At 39.2% G+C, this 20,944-nt stretch overlaps 1 long non-coding RNA gene across 1 annotated transcript in view; it reads left to right on the top strand.

Annotated features, from left to right (window-relative positions):
• The window catches only part of LOC105088911 (uncharacterized), a 49,611-nt gene extending 28,947 nt beyond the window's left edge, over nucleotides 1-20,664 (top strand). The window contains exons 4-5 of the long non-coding RNA XR_010384164.1: nucleotides 17,106-18,924; nucleotides 20,525-20,664. This is a non-coding gene — a long non-coding RNA (uncharacterized LOC105088911). The remainder of the gene's footprint in view (nucleotides 1-17,105; nucleotides 18,925-20,524) is intronic.
• The last annotated feature ends 280 nt before the right edge of the window (nucleotides 20,665-20,944 follow it).

The following is a 20,944-nucleotide window of genomic DNA, read 5'->3' as shown; positions in this document are numbered from 1 at the left end:
TGAAATTCAGAGACAATATTCTAAGCTCTAGGGTTGTCAGGCTACTAGTTGATCATAGTTTCTAGGCCATTTCAGCAGGAGGAGTTAGGAATTACTCTTCTTCTTTAAGAGAAAAAATGTCGAGTTCATATGACATTTTCAAACAAGACTACAGGATGCTTCTTAACTACACCAATGTTACATTGATATTTTCCTTCTCTCTTATCAAAAATCCCACTCCTCAAAGACATCGACACAATTTTTTATTTGCTTTATTTTACAGTAAACATGCAACTGTCTTAGAATAACTGTTCCAACACTACCACCTATAGTATGACTTCTGAAATCCATTGAAGATTGTTCTATTTTTGTTGTAAAGGTATAGCATTATAATGAAAATCAAATTAGTGTCACTTAAAATAGTTCCTTTCTGTGTGGCTATTCTTCCAACTACATTTTAGTTAATTTGTTTGATTTTGATTTTTAGTTTTTTAAAAAAAATTTTTATGAAATTATGTAAAATGTTTACAAGCTTCTGAAGTCAAATCCTCAAACCAGGCACAGAGGAGTGTAACTTCTTTCTCTTGTCTCCTCCACCTTGATTCCTCTCCCCAGCAGAGATAATCCTTTTTTTTTTTTTAATTTTTGGGGGGGCTAGTAATTAGATTTATTTATTTGTTTGCTTGTTTGTTTTTAATGCCAGTACTAGGGATTGAACCCAAGACCTCATGCGTGCTCGGCACACACTATACCACTGAGCTATACCCTCCGTCCAGAGGTAATCTGTTTTTTTAAAAAAAATAGTTTTATGCTTTATTCTTTCATTTAAAAAAAGAAAAGTAAATATTTTTGTGTATTAAAGTCTCCCTCCTTGGATAAAATGGTATCATCATATAGACACTTTTTTTCCTCCCTTTCTTTGTTTTCACTAACCCTGTATTGGCAGGGTTGCTCCATATGGTCCCCATTGGTTTTTACAGCTGTTTAGTACTCTGTTGTTTGTATTGAACACACTGTTACTTGGATGTTAGGCACATCTAATCAAAATTAAAATTTAAAGCATTATAACATTTAGGACAGTCAGCAGAGATAAAATTTAGGCACCTCTCAAAATCTGCCCTCAGTTCCTCTCTCTCCCCATTTAGTGCCTCGCTCTGTTTCTCCAGTTCCTGTACCCTTATCCTTGGGGTACCCTCTCTAGCCTGTGCCGATGTCCTATATTTTTCAAACAACTTTCTCAGGTATCTAAATTAGCCCTTTTTTGTCCGTCCCCTTAAAACTCTTCTCTTTTTTTTTTTTTTTTTTTGAGGTGACAATGCATGCTGAGGAGTTCATTTAAAAATAACTCCTGCAAAAGCTTTATCCACTTAATGAATCACCTCTTCTGGGTAACATGAGGCCCTGACTTCAAATGCACGTATATCAGGGCATCACTGGTTGCTTTACTAAGCACCAGGTTTTAGTTGATAGTGGTTTAGTATTGTTTATAAATCAAACAAAGCAACTCGAAATCAAAATGTATCCTGGGGCCTCGTTGGGAGGAAACACCCTGAAATAACTAGTAAATAACAATAATTGTAAGGCATACATACACTGGGGATGAGGTGGTAGCAGCAGTTTTTCTAATAGATTTTTTTCTGACCGCATTATTGTGATGGGTTTTGTATTTTAATATCCCTTTGAATATTCCTTATGCAGTTAACCAAAATATAAATTTTACAAATACTCTATCTGGGAGAGCCACCACTTGCATCTTCATCTTCCTGGTATGGTCTTTGCACTGCAAGACAGGTGACCCACCACAGGATAAAGATGGGAGTTTCCTCTGGAGACAGAAGAGGAAAAGGAATGGGATTCAAAATTATAAACTCAAAATTTGGGGGAGGGTATAGCTCAAGTGATAAGAGTACATGCTTAAGATGCATGAGGTCCTGGGTTCAATCCCTAGTACCTCTACTTAAAAAAAAAAATCTAATAAATAAACAGACCTAATGACCTCCCCCTCCCTGCCAAAAATAAAATAATATTATTAGCACAAAGTTCAAATATAAGAAGCCTCAGTAATTTTACACACACACACACACACACACACACACACACACACACACACACACACACACACACATTCTCAAGCTATTTTGTCAGAACGAGCCGTAGAACCCTAGAAGCTGCCACTGAAACCCTAGAAAGTGCTGTGGAGCACAGTCTGAAAGGGCCTGGGACTGAGAGTCTGGATTGACCCTCCTGAGCCATTCACGTGTCACATGGGAAGGACAGAAGTCTGCAGAATGGGGACCGCCAGCAGGACCAGAGCTGTCTGGCCACTGTAGCTGGGCTTCCTGGCATATGTAGACTTTGAAGGGATTAGTCACTATCCAGTAATTTATCTTTCTTCAGAAAAGCTCAGAATACTACCTGAATTCTGAAAAACTCAGAATAGTCCACCATCAGCAGGTTTGACATATCAAACGTTGGAATTAAAAATATAAATTTGGGCACGATGATTTACATTACACTTTACAACAAATCTAGAAAGTCAAAGAATCTAGAGCGGGATTCTCTGAAAATTCTAGTGCTTTAGGCATTTATGTGCGCTGTACACTAGCTTGGGGGTCCTTTTCCCCAGATTTTCTCATGCTAACAAACTTCTGCTCACTCTTTAAGACCCACCTCAGTGGTACTCCCTTGCTAACCTCCCACAGCACTAGGTATATATCTCTCGTAACAAGATCATGTTGTAGTATCATTATTTGTGTCTTGCTTGTTTCTTACCAGACAGTGAGTTCTTTTGGAGGAGAAGCCTGTTTTGCATACCTCAGTGCCTGGCATAAAAGACCAGTATTTATTAAGTGATCTTAGAGACTAACTACCACACCCCTCTAAGTATAAGGAACCAAGGCCCAAAGAGTTTCTTTAAATTCAGTAATGCACCAAGTATGTGCTGAGAATCTACTATGTACCTAGTTCTATGTAAGGCTAAATGCCTTTAGTGTATTTTAAGTGTGATTCTGTCTAATTTCCATTTGTCCAGAGATCAAAAGATAGATACCAGTACCTTATGAATGCTCAAAGAATGATCACATTATGCTAAGAATTAAATTGCATATATTAATTTCATTGTATTCTAAGTGAGCATCACCCAAGTATACTATCTGTAGAATGCTAACTTAATTGCGTGTGTGTATGTGTATGTGTTTGCAGTAAGGAGGTGAAAATGCTGAATGCCCAACTGAATTTGCTAAACACTGAGTTAAATTAAGTTAAATAGTTTCTTCTCTGAACTTTCAACATACTCAATGGTGATCAGTTAAATGTCTGCGAAAAGCGTCTAATATGCAGTGTTTCCCAATTTCATGTGATGTGACCCCCCCCTTTTTTTTGTTGCATTTATTAACATACACCAGAAATGGTGTTTTTTTTAATTTTTATTTTTTATTGAAGTGAAGTTAATTTACAATGTTAGTTTCAGGTATACAGCAAAGTGATTCAGTTACACATATACATACAGATATACTTATACATTTTTTCAGATTCTTTTCCATTATAGCTTATTACAAGAAATTGAATATAGTTCCCTGTGCTACATAGTAGGTCCTTGTTGTTTACCTATTGTATATATAGTACTGTGTATATGTTAATCCCAAACTCTTAATTTATCCCTCTCCCCACTTCCCCTTTGGTAACCATAGTTTATTTTCTGTGTGAGTCTATTTCTGGTTTGTAAATAAAATTTATATATTTTTTTAGATTCCACATGTAAGTAATATTATATGATATGCATTTTTCTCTGACTTACTCATTTAATAGGATAATCTCTAGGTCCATCCATGTTGCTGCAAATGGCATTATTTCTTTTTAATGGCTGAGTAGTAGTTCATTGTATATATACACCACAACTTCTTTATGCAGTCATCTGTCGATGGACGTTTAGGTTGCTTCCATGTCTTGGCTATTGTGAATAGTGCTGTTATGAACACTGGGGTGCATGTATCTTTTCAAGTTATAGTCTCCTCCAGATATTTGCCCAGGAGTGGGATTGCTGGATCATATGGTAACTCTATTTTTAGTTTGTTAAGGAACCTTCATATTGCCCTCCACAGCGGCTGCACCAAATTACATTCCCACCAACAGCGTAGTACAGAAATGATGTTCTCAAGAACACACAGAGAATTGGTAAATGCAGTGCTGCTTTGAAAAGTGGTCATCAACAATTAGTGAGGACTTCAGAGGAAAACAGGAGCTTGTGCCAAAGGGTGGATTGTGAAGCTCCAGAGAAGTTGTTTACCAGTCATTATTCTGGGTTAAGTTCGACTTTGCTCTAAGATAAATCAATGTACACATTAAATTTCAAGAACATATTTAATGCAGAAATCCAGGCACAACCAAGCTGTTCCCTTATATAGCTCTCACATCACAAGCAATCCTTTCTTCTCATGCCAAGAATAAAGACAGATTCACAGCTGCACAGCAGAAATGTATCACCTCTGACTTTGTCCTGGAGTTGAAGACCAGTGTTTAATTGGTGCTGAGGCAGCACTCAGCACCCATGCTGAGTTCTCTCAAAATGAAAAACAAACTCAGGAGGAAAATCCGGGCAAGCAGTGTCATTTGCTATTTTTGGAGATGGGGGAGAAAAAACAAAGTTGTGGGAAGCGTTGTCTCAAACAACACAGACCAGCGGACCACGAGTGTGCAATAAAACCACACCCGTGTGTTCTTCTCGGTGATTGGATGGAAGCAACCTAGTGAAGGAGAGACCATGCCAGGAGAGCTGGTATCTGCTTCCTAGGGGCAGTTGGCCTCCCAAACAATGGAATGAAAGCATGAGGCACCTGACCCTGTAAGGCTCAACTCCAGTGAAAGGGCAGTTTTTCCTGAGAGCATTCTAATTGTCCATTTGGGGGAAACAGTGACTACATGGGGAGTCTCCTCACACTGAATTTTTTGGAGCTGAAGAACTGCCCTTCAAGCCCTCTCTACCTCCACGGCCTCCTCCCACCTGCCCCTCCCCATCATTTCTCCACAGAGAGCTTGGGGTCCCTGAGGAGGACAGGCCTGAGTGGGACCAGCCATGAGGGGCACTTAGTGGGGAACTATGACAGCAGAGAAGGACCACGGGAGGGCCTGGGCGTTGGGAGTGTCATCTCTAGAGAGGATGGATCCTGGGGACAAACTGAGTTGTAGGCACTGACCGAGTGGGGCAGGGTGGGACTGGGAGGGGGCAAGAGTGAACTGTTACTGCCTCCCTCATCCAGGTGGAGGAACTGAAGCTCAGGGAGTGGGGCCAAGAGAAGAAGTGGTGTTGCTAGGAGTCAAGTTGAGTCCTTGTTCCTCTAGGACTCACATCCTTTTTGCTGTATCAAGCTTTGTCCCTACTTCTCAAGACTCTGGTACAAACTACAAGTGCTCTACAAGGGAGTGGTTTTGAGTAGTGATTTCAGTTAAGAAGGAAGAAGAGGTAGAAACCCAGATTTATTTTTCTGATTTGAAATATTGAGTGAAGGAGTCAGCACCCTTCAGAAGGAAAAAAGAAGGTAAGGAGAGAAAACGAGGGGAAAAGCTAAACAACAAAGACTGGAAAAAATACTACGCTAATCCTTTTTTTTTTAATTGAAGTATAGCTGATTTACAATGTTGTATTAGTTTCTACTATACAGCATAGTGATTCAGTTATACATATATATCTTTTTACTTTTTTAATTTTAATTTTTTATTGAAGTGTAGTTAGTTACAATGTGTCAATCTCTGGTGTACAGCATAATGTCCCAGTCATACATATACGTACATATATTTGTTTTCATATTCTTTTTCATTAAAGGTTATTACAAGATACTGAATATACTGCCGTTTGTGCTACAGGAGAAATTTGGTTTTTATCTATTAAAATTTTGCTTTTTTGTTTGTTTTGTTTTTTAATGGTTTGTTTGTTTTATTTGGGGGGAGGGTAATTAGGTTTATTTATTTGTTTATTTTTAATGGAGGTGCTGGGGATTGAACCCAGGACCTTGTGCATGCTCGACAGGCACTCTACCACTGAGCTACGCCCTCCCCTCCTTGTATATATCTTTTTCATATTTTTTTCATTATAGGTTATTGCATGATAATGAATGTAGTTCCCTGTGCTACATAGTGGGACATAGTCTTCTGAAACCATCAAACCTCTTCCTGTTTACCAGTTTAATAGGTGGGAAATGGCATCCCATTGGCACTTTCCCTTGTGTGAATGAGTAAGGCTGATCATCTTCTCACACGTTTATTGGCTACTTTATTTCCTTTTCATTGTTCTGCCCTTGATATCTTCACCCACTTTTTTCTTTTAGGTTGTCCTTTTCTTAGGGGTTTGTATGAGCTCTTTAGAAATTAAGGAATTAGCCCTTGTAATATATTATGCTGCAAATATTTATTCCCAGTTTATCCTTTACTTTGTACAAACATTTTTCTTGCTATTTATTGTTTAATTTTTTGTTATGAAAAAAATCAAACATATAAAAAAGTAGAAAAAAAGAGTACCCCATGGATTCATTACCAAGCTTCACTCCCATCCCAAGTATTTTGGAGCAGATCCCAGACATCATATCATTTCATCCACACCTGTTTCAGCATGTGTTTCTAAAGACAAAAAAAAAAAAAAAAACTTTTGAAAACATAACTATAAAACTATTACTAGTATGTGGTATTTCTAATATAAAAAAAAGCACTGATTTCTATGCAAATCAATGGATCAGTCATTTTCCATTTGACGTCTGGGTTTTGTGTCATGCTTAGAAATGTCTTTGTTACAAGGTTATAAATGAATTTACTCATTTTTTTCTAGTAAATTTTTTTCACTCAAAAAACCATTTATTAAGTTTGAAATAATTGTCCAGGGCATGCAGAGTCCTGAAGTCCTGGGAAGAGGCTGAGTGACAGAGTAATCAGGGCCAAGAGAGGTCATTTCTTTTGCTCCTTTTCTTACCTAGAAACATCTGCTTCCAAAAGACACCCTCCCAGACCCAGCTGCACTGTCCCTGACCTCACTACGTGGATCAGAGCCTCTCTCGGACTCTCCAGCCTCTGGGCCTCTTCTTTTTCTTCTTTTTTCTTAAGCAAGAGTGTTGAAATATAATTCACATACCATAAAATTCATCCTTTTAAAGTGTACAGTTCGGTGGGTTTTGATATTTTCATAGTTGTGTGGCCATTGCCACTATCTAATTTTAGAAATTTTTCATCACCCCCAAAGAGACCTTATATCCATTAAGCAGTCACTTCCCATTTCCCTGTCCCCCCCCCCCCCCCAGCCCCTGGCAACAGCTAATTTACTTTCTTTCTCTATGGATTCCCAGGTCATTTCACAGAAATGTCATCACTCAAAAGGTGACCTTTTGTATCTGGCTTCTTTACTACTAGTACCTTTATAGTTTCATTTTAACATTTTACATTACATGCCTCTGGAATTTACTTTGCTGAAAGAAGTGGCGCTAGACAGCTTGATTTCTTTTCCCCTCAACTAGTCCCAATACTGTTATACTGTTTTGTTTTTTTTTTTAATACTCTATCGTTCTTTTCATGGATTGGAAATGTCACCATTACCATTTACTAAAATCATGTGTATTTTAGTCTGTTTCCGGACTCTCTATTTTATTCCATTGATCTATCTAAATTTTTTCTGGAACCAAACCATTTTTAGTTCTTGTAACTTCAGAATGCTTTAAAATATCTAATCTGACTGCCTCCCCCCAATATCTTTCCATTCAGATATTTTTCTTGTTTATTTCTACAAATGAACCCAATAACATTTTTAATGTTAAAATTTTTTTGATATTTTGATTGAGATCACACTGAGGTTATAGACTAATTTGGCAAAGATTAATATCCCTTAATTGAGATTTTACATTTTCTTTATAGAGATCCTGCCTGTTTCTCATTAAGTTTATTTTCAGGCAAATTGGTGGTGGTGGTGCTGTTGTAAATGAGATCTTTTCTTCCATTATATTTTCTACTATTTGTCAACTTTGTACATTAATTGTAGGAAAAAAAAAGTAGCTGACCACTTCAGTAAATTCACTTATCACTTCTGTATCCGTTAGCTTTTGCTGCATAACAAACCATCCCCAAACTTAGTAGCTTAAAAACAACAAGCATGTGTTATTTCTCAAGACTATGCAGGTCAACTGGTGGTCCTTCTGGTCTGGGCTAGGTCAGTTTATCTCTGCAGTTTATCTTTGCAGTCAATTGGTACCTCAACTGGCTTTGGTAGTCTGGGATGGCCTCATTCATGGGTCTGGAAGTTCATTCTCTGTCAACTAGATAACTTGGCCACATGTCTCTCACCATCCAGCAGGCTCACCTAGGCTCAATTCACAGAGTAGTGGTCTCAGATTTCCTTAAAATGGTTAAAGAGGGCAAGTCCCAACACACAAACACTTTTCAAGCTTGCCAATGTCCCAGTATTCTAAAGAAAGTCACATAGTTCAACTCAAAGTGTGAAGAAATAGACTCCACTCCTGAGAAGAACTGCAAAGTATTGTAGTCATTTTTGCAATTTCCCACACACAACTTTCTAACATTTCTTTGGCCTATTCTCTTCAGGTTTCTAGTTATTCTTTGACAAAATTACAAATAATAAATCTTTCTCACTTAAAAAGTTCTTACTTAAGGTAAGAAAGGTTTACTTTAAAAGGTAACTCTTAAATTCTTTTCTTGCTTAATTGTATTGGTTAGGATTTCTAGAACATTATTAAGGTATACTATCTTCTTCCTTACTTTAATGGGAATTAAAATATGATGTTGGATCTTTACGATGGCAAAAAAAAAAATCTAGCTATTCATAAGATACTAAGACTTTCTGGGTTTTGCTTTGATTTTGTTTTGTTTATTTAATCAGAAATCAACTTTGCTAAATGGTATTTCAGTATCTGTTGAGATGACTATACTGTTTTTCTCCTTTGATTTATTAATATAGTTGCATATTGATACAAATCCTAGTAATGAACCATACTTGCATTTCTGGCATGAGTCTCATTTGACTGAGGTGTGTTTTTGTGACAGCTGGAAGATAAATTATGTCTCTGTGGATCTGCCTGTTCTGGACATTTCCTATAAATGGAATTGTACAATACTGGCACATCTCATTTTATTGTACTCTGCTTTATTGCGCTTCACAGATATTGTGCTTTTTACCAGTCGAAGGTCTCTTCCAACCCCGCATCAAGCAAGTCTACTGGTGCCGTTTTTCCAACAGCCACATTTCTTAATTAATGCTGTTTTTTAATGTTTAATAGTTTCTTTTTAGACATAATGCTATTGCACACTTAACAGACCACAGTACAGTGTAAACATAATTTTTGTGTGCACCGGGAAACCAAAAAATTCCTGTGACTTGCTTTATTGTGGTGGTCTGCAACGGAACCTGCAGTATCTCCAAGGTAGGCCTGTTTGTGGCCTTTTGTGTATGGCTTTTTTCAGTAAGCATAATGTTTTCAAGATTCTTCCACATTGTAGAATTTTATCAGTACATCAGTCCTTTTTTATGGCTGAATAGCATCCCATTGTGTGGCTATACCACACCTAAATGCTTTTGTGGTGTCTACTAAGTTGATGCTCACATCATCCTACTTTATTTTGCTTTTCTAGTGAATTGCATTCTAGATATTCTGGTGTTGAAATATCCTTTCAATCCTGGGTCATGATTATTATTCTTTTAATGAATTACAAGATTCAATTGGCTAGTATTTTATTTAGACCATTGGTATCTTTTTATAAAGGAGCTTGTATTTTAAATTTCTTCTGCTTTTTTTATACAGTTCTGGTATAAGAGGTATGCCAGCACATGAAGAGTTGAATAAGACAGGAACTATTTCTTCCTTGAAACTTTGATAGAATCTAATCATAGAGTTACAGGATCTGGTTTCTTTTAGAAAGTAGATCTCTGGCTACCACTTTAGTCTTCTTTTATGGGTATTGGTTTATTCCATTTTTCTTTTTCTTCTTGGGCCAGTCTAATAGACAATAATAAAGTTTACAAAGCAGCTTGATGACATTTCACAAAGCAACACCCAGGTTAACAAATACAAAATTGCCAGTATTCCTGAAATCCCAAAAGTGATTTCTTCCAATCACTACTCCTTTTCTTTCAAAAGATAATTATTACCTGCTCTTCTGTGATAATTATTTCCTTGCTGTTCATTAGTTTTACCTCCTAAGCAGTACAATTTGGTTTTACCAGTATTGAAACTTTATATAAATGGAATTATATAATAAATATTCTTGTGGATCCAGCCCCTTCTACTCAAAAGTATGTTTTTAAGATTCACCCAGGTTGCAATGTATAGTTGTTACTCTTTTTTCCTGCTGAATAGTATTTTATTGTGTGAATATGCCACTGTTTGTTTATTCTGTTGATGGGCTTTGAGAGAGTTTCCAGTTTGAGATGATTACAAATAAAGCTGCTATGTGCATTCTTGTATATGTCTCTTAAAGAACACGTGCACATATTTTTGTCGGGTATATTCTTCCAAACGGCATTGCTAGGTAATGCTGATTATTAGTGATGTTAAATATCTTTTTATATGTTTATTGTCCCTTGGATAGCCTTTTTTTTTTTTTCCAGTAGCATCTGTGCAGGTTTTTGGCCCTTTTTCCTTTGGGTTGACTGTCATCTTCTTACTGGTTTGTAGGGTTTCTTTATGCATTTCATACATAAGCTCTTGTAGGTTACAGGTGTTGCAATCTTGTCCATATTCTGTACCTTTTAATGAATAGAAGTTTTTTAATACTAATGTTAAATTAAGATGTTATATTAGTGTCAAATTTATCAGTCTTTTTCTTTATGATTAGTTCTTTTGTCTCCTATTTTAAAGGTCCTTCCTTACCTTTAATGAGGTTTTAAATTTTAATGTATGCAAATGATCTTTTTCTTTATGATGAGTACTTATTAAGTAATCTTTCCCTACCTGGAAGTCATGAAGCTCTTCTTCTGTAGTGCCCTCTGGAAGCTTTATTTAGCCTTTTTACATTTAAGTCTATGATAAATCTAGAATGAATTTTTATATATAGTGTAGGGTAGGGGTTAAGTTTCTCTTTATAATTATTCAATTTTCCAGCACCCTTTATTGAAAAGATAATCTTTTCCTTAGTGCTTTGTAGTGTCCCTTTTGTCATAAATAAAATATCCACATATGCATGAATCTCTTTATAAATGTATACTCTATTCCATTGGTCAGTATGTCTCTCCTTGTGTCAGAATTATTTCTAATACATGTAAATATACAGTACAGAACATCCTCCCACTTCGTTCTTCTTCAAGATTGTGTGGGTTATTCTAGGCCCTTGGCATTTCCATGTTATCTAGTTTCAAAAAAAAATCTTGGTTAGATTTTGTTGGCTACCAAATTAAAAAAAAAAAAACAACTCTCTATTTGATCTTCTGAGTAATCATTTGAATATTGTTTCTTAGTTTCAGGGGTTACTCATCAGCAAACATATATAGTGTACCTGCCTTAGGGAAAGTAACTGACCAGGTTCACAGATATCTCTGATATGAGCTGAATCACTGACCTTCACAAAATATGTTGCCTTAGGAAAATGCCTTCTTATGAAAGTAATCCCTGCAGGTGCATCTTAGGTTCCTTCCTCCCAACAAACCTGGTAGCAATTGTACTCTCCTCCCAGTCTTCAGAGGATGACATAAACAACTTTAGAACTAGAAATAAAAATGAGTAAAAGGATACAAATTATTTACAGGATAGGACTTTACAGGTGCAAAATGTATCTACAAAGTTCTTATTCAAAGTCTGACAGTTCTCAGTCTAAAGACTTACTTGCTTAGGTTCTCAATTCTTTCCTCCATTTCCTCTTTCCACTCTTGTCTTTCTTTTCTTGATTCCAATATTTTCTTCAGCCCAAGGCTCAACTGCCCTCATTGCTTGCCCTCCAGCTCTCTGTAACCGTGTATCAGCAGAAGCAACGAGGCTCTCTCTTCTCAGTATTAAAGGCACGCCTGATTTCTCAAGATGATCTTCCCAAGTCACTGACCAGAAGCTCAGGAGCTTTTGCAGATTTTAGGAGACATACCTGGGAAGCAGTTCCCCAGAAAGCTACATGGCAACCTTGCTAGATACTTCACAGTTCTGAATCTCATTTTAAACAGGAGGGAAAAACTGCCTGTAGTTCAAGGGCGGAGCTGGAATTACAGTTCAAAGCTTTTGGGTGGTCCATTATGCAATTAACTAGCTCACTTGATTATTACTGGTATCACAAATCATGCCGCCCTCTAGGTCAGCTTGTGAAGGAAGCACCAGCCACTGGGTTAACCATTTACTTCTTTATGAGATTTTTTTTCCCCCTTTCTAACTAAGGCTTCTTCCTGTATGAATCTTGAAAAACACAGAAAAGTGTAGAGAATTTAAAAACCAGCCATAATCTTATCACTTAGCTATTATCACCCTTATTATTTTGGCATATACTTCCAAGCTTTCTTAATGCATAGCTGATATTCTACACAATTTTATTTTCTGCCTAAAATTTCCCTTTTATTAGATTGTAACTTATTTCTAATTTCATCACAATTGTAAATAACATTGATATGAAAAACCTCATGCATGACTCTGTATTTCAGGTTATTTCCATAGACAAAATATGTATCTGATAAAGGACTTGTATCCAGAATATTTAAGGAAATCTTATGAATCAGTATTTAAAAAACATTTTTTAATTGAAGTATAGTTGATGTACAATTTTATAGGTTACAGGTGTACAATATAGTGATTCACACTTTTTAAAGGTTATAGTTCACTTATAGTTATTAAAAAATATTGGCTATAGTCCTCGTGTTGTACATTATATCCTTGTAGCTCATTTTATACATAATAGTTTGTACCTCTTAACTCCTATACTCTGCCTCCCCTGCTTCCCACTCCCCCACTGGTAACCACTAGTCTGTTCTATAGATCTGTGAGTCTGCTCCTTTTTTGTTATATTTACTAATGTGTTGTATATTTTAGATTCAACATATAAGTGATATCATACAGCATTTATCTTTGTCTGACTTTTCACTTAGCATAATACCTCCAAGTCCATCCATGTTTCTGTAAATGGCATTATTTCATTCTTTTTATGGTTGAATAGTATTCCATTGTATATATACACCATATTTTCTTTAACTATTCATCTGTTGATAGACACTTAGGTTGCTTCCACATCTTGGCAATTGTAAATAACACTGCTATGAACATGGGGGTGCATGTATCCTTTCAAATTAGTGTTTGGGGGGTTTGTTTGTTTTTGGATATATACCCGGGAGTGGAATTTCTGGGTCATGTGATAGTTCTATTTTTATTTTTTTTGAGAAACCTCCATACATTTTCCACAGTGGCTGTACCAATTTACATTCCCACCAACAATGGAGGGTTCACTTTTCTCCACATCCTCACCAACATTCATTGTGTTCTTTTTGATGATAGTCATTCTGACAGGCAAACAACCCAATTTTTAAATGGACAAAGAATGTGGACAATTTACCGAAGAAGATATACTTAAGAAGTATACTTAAGATATACTAAGGCAAATAAGCATATGAAAATATACTCCACAGCATTATTCATCTGGGAAACACAAATTAAAAGGACAATGAAGTGATACTACACATCCACTTGAATGGCTAAAAATTTTTTAACTGACAGTGCGAAGTGTTGACAGTGATAAGGAGCAACTGGAATTCTCATATTTTGCTAGTGGGAATGAAGATGATGCGGCCCCTTTGGAAAACAGATTATCAGTGTTTTATAAAATTAAGTTAAACTTATCATGCAACTCAGCAATTCTCTTCCTAGAGATGAAATTCTATTCCCAAGAGAAGGGAAAATATATGTCCACTCAAAGACCTGAATGTGAATATTCATAGCACTTAAGTCATAATAACCCAAAACTGAAAACAATGCAAATGTTCATCAACTGGTGAATGGGTAAGCAAACAATTGTGATGTATCTATAAAGTACAATCTTCCTCAGCAAGAAAAATGAATGAGTTATTGATACACACAATATAAATCTCAAATGCAATATGCTAAGAAGCCAGATACAAAAGACTAGTATATGATTTTATTTATACAACGTCCCAGAAAAGACAAAACTATAGTGATAGAAAGGAAACTTTTTGAGGTGGTGGAAATGTCTTGATTGTGGTGGTAGTCACATGACTGTGTACATTTGTTAAAACACATTAAACCGTACGCTTAAAATGGGTGAATTTTTGTTGTATATAAAGTATATCTCAGTAAAGCAGATTTTAAAAATAAGGAATGATTCTGAGTTTGTTTTTTGTTTGTTTTTTTTTTAAAACTTGGGCAGCTGACCTGAAGTAGAACCTGAGAACAGATGGGGAAAATCAGAAGTAGGAGTCAAGGTGTGTGGGAGATGGTGTCAGGATAATGACTTCTGGTTTTGGAAGTGTTAATGAGGTTGAGTTAATAAGGGCACAGAGAGAGAAAAGAGACATAGAAATGAGAAGAAAAAATACTCATAGTGCAGTAAAAAGGAAAAAAAGAGTATGAAATAGAGAAAAGGAAAGACTTGATTTTCGTACATACTCTTTTTTTTGTGTTTTGCCTATTTTTGTCACAATTTATTTTCTTTTTTCCTTTTATTCCCTTGGTCTTTCCTTTTTCTGGCGGGGTCTCACACACCATGTGTGACCATTCTGTGCTTCCAAATTCTCCCTCTAAACAGACCACACATGTGCATTCACACACACACACACACACACACCCACACACACCCCAGCAACACAACCAAATGAGAATGGGGGAAAATGTAAACCAAGAAAACAAGAAGGTAAAGATGTTTGGCCGCTGCCCTAATGTGCATTAGTAGGGAGAGGTCACTCTTGGTCCTTCACGTTCTGCAGAGAGAAGGAGCAGAAAAGTACCAGGTTATTTACCTTGAGTTTAAACAGCTCAATAGGGAAAGAGCTTTAAATAGCTCCATTAGGATGCGGGCCAAGGACTTTTCCTTTGGGTTTGTTGTGAATAATTAAAGGTTAATGATGGCATTTTTCTTTCAGCCTAGGGGAGGCAACCACACCAGTCGTGATCCTAATTGAATCCAACTGGGAAACCTCAGAAAACTTCAGTCACAGATTTGCAATGGTTCTGGGCCTTTTAATCTGTATCCACGAAAGACAATGAGGCTGTATTTTTATTCCCATCCCATGGATGAGGAAATTAAAATTCAGAAAACCCAAGGGATCTGCCCACTCGCTCGTAGAGAAGGGCCAAAGGACAGATGTTCAGGGAGTTTGGCAGTTTGTTTGTATAAGAGGCAGAAAGGAGTCTCTTGGGCTGTTGAGGCCTGGGTTCTGCACGAGTTGTCAAGATGGAGCCCAGATCTGTGGACCAGATCTGTGGACTGTTACCACCAGCCACTTCAGGGGCTCAGAGAAGGTGAGAGCAGGACTCTTTGGGGCCATCACGATCTTCTGAGAGAGCTGATGCGCAGAGCAGACTGGCTTCTGCCCCAAATATGTATCAAGATGCTCCTCACTCCAACTTTGCTCCCTTTTGTACAACATTGCACACCAGAGGGTGTGTGAGCTGGCGGGGGAACCCAGATTCCAACCCCAAAGCCTTGCACTCAACCCTCATACCCTGCTGCCTCCTATTCTTTTGTAAAATTTCCAGTATAGGTATCATTATGAGGTAAAAAAGAAAAAGGAAGGAAGAAAGTCAGGGGGACACCCTCTATTTCCATGTTCATACCTTTCCATAAAGAACATTCCTGTCACTCATTCTCCCCAAGGAAGGAGCCGTTGGCCTGAATGATGAGACTGGGAGAAAGGTCACTCTTAGGTGCAGTGGTAAATGTTGAGTAATTGGCTTTGGGGCAGCGAGAGGAGCCCTGACTTGCAGGACATGCCAGTGCCCATGGTGTAAACACCCCCCAGCGTGGCTGATTCCAAGCTACTGAAGGAAGGTCAGCCAATTCACAAAATTCCTGAAAACGGAACATTCAGCTCCCACAAGCTGCAATGTGATGTCTCTGGCGCATCACCACCCACATCACATGGTTACCTGCTATTAACAGACCCTGGATCCCTCCTCTGCCCCTCCGCTGCTTCCACTTCTTCCTAAAAGGCATCACCTGTCTCCCCGGGGCACCTAATTCTTCTTCTTCTTCTTTTTTTTTTTTTTTTTTTGTGGTTAAGTGCTATTTATTGGTTTTCAGTTTTTAGAATCAGCATATTGACAGTTCAAAGAAGACTTAGTTCTAAATTCTAGAACAGAATAATGAGAAATAATAGTAACACTTATCGAGACCTATTATATAGCAGGCAGTGTTCTAAGCACTTAGCATGAATAAACAATTTTAATCTTCATGACAGCTTTCTGAAGCAAAAACTATCGCTATCGTCATTTGTACCAATATGGAAACTAGAACACAGAGACGTTAAGTAACTTGCCTGAAGTTACCCAGCAGACAGTGGCAGAGGTGGGATTTGAATTCAGACATACTGACCTCAGTGTCCACGAAGTTAAAATGATATAACTAAGATGTGTAGGGAAGAGGGGGGAACAATAGACAGAACTCAGAGTACACTAATTTCTTTATCTTTCTTTTTTATTTCATTTTTCAGTTTTATTGGGTAGAATTGTTACAATTTGCACATATACAATATATTGCATGTAAATACATATACACCATATACTGCACATATTTTTAAAAATTTGCATATATGTACTGTTCATTGTTTCTAAGAACATTTAGAGCTTTAGCTTTTTCGACTTACATAGTTATCGAAGGAATAAAGCCAACCACAAAATAAGAATTAATTCAAAAAGATACATACACCCTGCTATTAACAGCAACATTATTTATAATTGCCAAGATATGGAAGCATCCTAAGTGCACATCAATAGATGAGTGGATAAAGAAGATGCAGCATATGTATGTGATGGAATACAGCTCACCCGTAAGAAAGAAGGCTATTCTGCCATTTGCGCCCAAGCACTGAACTCTTGAAGGAGTTTGAGACTTTGAGAAGTTTAGCCTTTCTGTCTGTCTGTCTGTATGTCTGTCTCTCTCTCACACACACACAATTAAAGAAAAGAAAGAAATGTTGTGTTTCAGTACTTCTGTTTTCTACCCTGCAGGACAGACTCACCTGATGAAGGAACACAAAGGCCAGGCTACCTGCCTTGAATAGGAGAAGGAACATTCTACCTTAGCATGAACAAAAACCCAACTGCACAGAAACTGCACTTTCCGCTGCTCTGTCCTCCATCAGAGGGCGGGACAAGGACAGTCCGCCATCTGCATCCCTGTCCCATATGGGTTCCCAGTGACAGCACTGCCTGGTGGATGACGTCTCTCCAAGCTGTGCAAGACTCCAGCCTGGATTCTGAGCACATTCTGACCTCCCTCTTTTGGAGACTTCTCCTTCCAGATCTCCATCCACAAGCCCTGCTCTTTCCCACCTGTTGAGGCTGGGCCCTGGGCTGGGGGACAGGGTGGATAGGTGAGAGCGTCGGGATGGACAGCCCCACTCAAATCTCATGGAATGGGGATTGACTTTCTCCAAAGGAGGGAAGTGTACTGTTTCTTGAAGGAAGGAAGGATGGCGTGAGGACCAAAGGCATTCACCACAGGACTTCAGATATAAATGAGTCGACAGAAAATAAACATCTATTCCGGACAATCCAAGCAGCAGGGAGCACGGGAAGATTGGAGAGCGGGGCGTCAGTCAGTGGCCGAGACCTCTCAGAGGACTAAAGCCTTCTTCTGGGCCAGCATCAGGGTCCAAACCCCGTCCAGCCAGCCTGCTCTCCACGATGTATCCACCGCTGGGCCCGCTACCCCCCGCTGTGGACACAGGCTTTACCAAACATCCACGCTTTATTTCCTGGGACCCAGGCCGTGTTGAAAGGCTGGTAGGCTTTCAGTGAACGTCTTGTGTTGCCCACTCAGTTCCTAAGCATGGGAGAGCGCTTACGTTGGGCCAGATCCCCGGACGGGGACCTCATTTGCGGTGAGATGTCCTGGAAGGCACCCACGGTTCAGCCTGAGCCCAACCAATAGCCAGGCACCTGCATCCAGAGGGGCTTGAGTCAGCTGGTAGGATGCTGGGCCTGCTCCAGGTCTGGGTTCAAAACCACAGTTTTCCCCTTGTATTTCCCGGGGCTTGTTCACAGTGCCCCCTGCGGGCCATTTCTGGTTAACGTGTCTTCTGGACCCCAGGTCAATTCTGTTCCTGACGCCTAATCCACCGCCCTCTAGGGTGGCGCAGTGAAGTCAGATAATAGATGGGAAGATGCTCTGGAGAGCGAAAAAGGAAAACTATACAAATGCAATGGACAGTTATTATAAAGCCAAGATTGAGGACAGAACTAAATGCTTCCCTCATCCTCAGAACTTGCCTCATCATGTATAACTTTTCAGTAGCATATTATTTCAGTGGACAGAAATTAGTTGTACTGGACTGAATTATTATGCCCCCAAATTCATGTGTTGAAATCCTAACCTCCAGTTCTTCAGAATGTGGCTGTATTTGGAGACAGGCCCTTGAAAGCAGTAGTGAAGTTAAAATGAGGTCATTAGGGTGGGCGGTAATTCAGTGTAACTGGTATCCTTACAAGAGAAAGAAATTAGGACCTAGACACACATGTGAAGACAGAGAGAGAAGACAGATACCTAGAAGCGGAAGAGAAGGGCCTCAGGTGAAACCAAGCTTGCTAATGTCTTGATCTCAGACTTCTAGCCTCCAGAAACGTTAGAAAAATGCCTATCGTTCAAGCCACGCAGTCTATAGGGGTTGGGCTGTACCCCGCAGGCCTGCAAGGCCTGTACTTGCCCACCCCTGAGACCAAAGAAAGATCCCGGAGTCAGCAACAGACACCAGTGGTTTAATGGATGGGGGATCTTAAACGTCTGAAGCAGGGTCCTGGAGCAGCACCCCACTGTGTGCGGCAGACGGTGAGCGGGACACAGCAGCAGTCCTCACTTCCAGGGGAGGAGGGAGATTACCAGTTATAGGGGAGCTGACATCAGGTTGGCTCACTGGTTGCCAAGGAAACCAGCAGAGCGGTGCACCCCTCACCGCCCCTTTGATAAACTATCATCGTGGAGACGGTTCTAATTTAAAGATTAGAACAATCATTAGATGGGGCCAGGGCATGGGCATAGGCATTTCCTGATCAGGCTCTATAATTAAGAGGGAAAGTCTGTCACGTGAGTATGTGTAGATGAAGCAGGGACTAGGGGGGCAGGGGATGTACAGAGAGCAAGAGGACAGCCATCTTGGGTCGCCTGACCACACAGTGGTACCCATTAAGGCAGAGCTAGCAAACCAGCACACCAGTCTATGATATACTTGAGCCCTGCTCTTATAACTAAGTTTGGGTGAACCAAAAACAAGGCCCTGCCTCAAGGAACTCATGATCTAGAAGGAGAAGGTGGGCAAATATGGACAATTAATTATTATAGGTGTTATTAACAATGATACCTACCGTATGCCAGGTAATTTGCCAATGTGGTCTTTAGTCTTCACAACAACCCTAAAATATTATACAGGTGAGAAAGTAAAGGCACAGAGAGGCTTAAAACTTTCTCAAGGTCACAGAGTTATTATCAAGCCAATAACTGAACCTGTGTTCATCTGACTCAAAAATCTGTTTTGTCCCAGCTAGTCCCACTGCGTCTGCACAGCTCGGAGCAGGAAAGAGGGAGGAGAAGATGATAGTGGTAGACACTGGTGGTCTACTCTCTTTTCCGGATAACAGCACCTTCTCTTTTTATTGGAGAATGGCCTCCCAACAAAGGGCATGCCCATCCTCCCTCGCCGAGTCCAGAGGGATGGTCCAAGTCCTGACCAATCATAACTTTATCCCTCTGGCCACAGGTCAATGACTGGGCATATGTCTACAGCCAAGCTAATCTTAGTCTTTGCCATAATTTTTATAAGCTGGAACCAGGAGAGAGAAATTTTTGCTCTCCCCTCGGATGTCTAAACTGTAAGCCTGGTGCTCTCCGTGACCACATTTTCCCTTAACAAGAGAAAATGAGATCAACTCATAACAAGAAGCCAAAATATGTGTGATGTGTGTGTGTAGACAGAGACAGAGAGAACCAACATCATCATTCGAGTGTCTGGATCCAGCCATACCTGAGGCTCATGCCAACCAGCCCTTACTTATATGAGTTAATACATCCTCTTTTTAACTGAAGCCAGTGTGTGGTGGGTTTCTTTCCCTTAAAAATCGAGTCCTAAGAAATATAATATTGGTTTAAAAAAATCTTCATAGATGAGATGACCCACAAAAGAAGGGCATCATCAGAAAGACAAGAGGAGAAGAGGGGCGGAGGCTGAGGTGTGTGATGGCAGCTACAACCAGTGCAGCTCAGTGTGGCTAGAGCTGAGATGTGTGGAGGGGCTGGGGGGAGGGGCAAGAGCCACACCAGCAAAGTCCTTAGTGCTCTGCTAAGATAATTCCATCCTTATGTGAGGTCAATGGGGAGCCACCTAGGAGTTTTGAGTTTTAAGCAGTGGTATGACATGATCCAACTTATGTTTCAGAAGATCACTCAGGAGATATATCCAAGTGAGAACACAACAGGAGGCAGTTTCAACAGAAGGCTGTTCCAGGAATCCAGGTGAGAGATCAGAGCAAAAAATGACTCCCAAGTTCTTGGCTTTGCCGTTGGCTGGAGCGATAGGCAGGGACAAAAAGAATTGCATTTTGGTCATTTCAGGGTTGAAGTATGTGGAAAACACTTAAGTAGAATTGTCCAGTAGGTATTTTAAAAGAGATGCCTGAATTGGGGATTTTTTTTTTTACATTTTTTCGAGTCATTAATTCAACTGTGTACTACATGCCTACTACTGGCCAGGCACTGTGCTGAGAAAAATACGGTCAAATCTCTGCTCCCCTGGGATTAACACTTCCGTGAAGGCAAAACAGATCATAAATAAGTAGACAAATAAAGAAACAGGTAA

This window comes from Camelus dromedarius, chromosome 15 (assembly GCF_036321535.1).
Source record: "Camelus dromedarius isolate mCamDro1 chromosome 15, mCamDro1.pat, whole genome shotgun sequence".
NCBI lineage: Eukaryota > Metazoa > Chordata > Mammalia > Artiodactyla > Camelidae > Camelus > Camelus dromedarius.
The sequence above is the reverse complement of the archived record's forward strand: the minus strand, read 5'-3'. Positions and strand labels throughout refer to the sequence as shown.